Genomic DNA, 1,423 nt, shown 5'->3' with positions numbered 1-1,423 from the left:
GACTTGGCCAACTTTAAGCTGTCTTCAGTTTGCTTCTTTTGAAGCTCTAGCTCTTCTTCAGCCCTTAATGCCTCGAGTCTTTCAGCTTCAGAWAGGAAGTCAAACTCACCACCACTAGAGTTACGAAGAGGAATTTTTATCTAGTCTGGTCGAGCGACTCTTTTAGCTGAGACATCTGCTGGTCTGTTGGAGAAAAAGAGCTGGGTTGATCAGATACCCACTCCAGTCCACCGCAGGTTGTTGATGGGATATGAAGTTGATATTCTGAAGTGATCACTACATGAGAGGTAGAGTCTTCAAACAAGGTTTGTTGAGGGCTTTTGAAAAGTACCTTCAAGTTATCTTCTTCAGCGAACTCCTTGCCTTTTGACTTGGGATCCTGGTTCCCTGATGGAGTCGATTCACCTTGCCTTTGCTGCCCCTGGGATGCAGAGTCCCCAAGAGCAACGCCTTTGGTGACGGTTGATGGCTTCTGGAACTTGATGGTAAAGTCATCTTCATCATCATCGTCGTCATCACCATCTAGATCATCTCTGGTGTCTGGAATGACAGGTTCATCATCATCTTTATCATCATCTTCTTCATCCTCATCAACATCATCATCATCACCAGCAGCAGTGATGGTATGGACATCATCCCTAGGGATGGCTTCGACATCTTCAGCTAGAGCAGCTTCGGTGGTCGTGATTACAGGAGCAATAACTGCTTCAGCTTCGAGAGCCTCAGCTTCAACTGCAACTGAAGCTGATACTGGGCCAACAGCCTGAGAAGCTGTAGGAGCAGCATCAGATGATTTACCGGCATTGGACCTCATCTCCCCCTCTCTGGCTATGACTCGAGAAAATTGGCCAGAAAGTTCGTCCAAGCACTGACACTGGAGAACCATGGATTCCTCCAGCCTTTGCAAAGCATTGGCTAGAGTTGTCGTTGCCTCACGCGTCTCATGGAGCTGGGCGCGATCATCGGCAGAGAAGAAAGGTACAATCACTGGAGTTGGTTGACAGACAACATCTAGGATTTGTTGAAGAAGACCAATCTGCTGATCAGCTATCACCTGAGCATTGTCAGCCCTGCTGTAAAGAACAACAATGGCATCATTGTTGGCATGAACAACTTCTTGGAGAGTCTGGAGCTGACTCTGAACTTCTTGAACATCCGCCTGAAGGGCAAGGAAGTTCGCATCAAGATCGCCTTGGCGGGGCRTCTCTTGRTGAACTTYGTTGACCCTGGAGAGGACGGTATCAACGGCTGGAAGGAGAAGCTTGATATCCGATGACATATCATAGTCATCATCAATTTCTTCATCTCCTCTATCATCTCTCTCTCTTTCTCCCTCTTCCACTTCTTGAGCATCAGGCTGATGCATCAAAGAAGGACTTGCAAAAGAAGAAGTGTGAGCTAAAGGCTCAAGGTTAGAAGAAAT

This window comes from Cynara cardunculus (genome assembly GCF_001531365.2).
Source record: "Cynara cardunculus var. scolymus isolate 2C chromosome LG 12, CcrdV1, whole genome shotgun sequence".
Classification (NCBI taxonomy): Eukaryota; Viridiplantae; Streptophyta; class Magnoliopsida; order Asterales; family Asteraceae; genus Cynara; species Cynara cardunculus.
Note: the sequence above shows the minus strand (reverse complement) of the source record.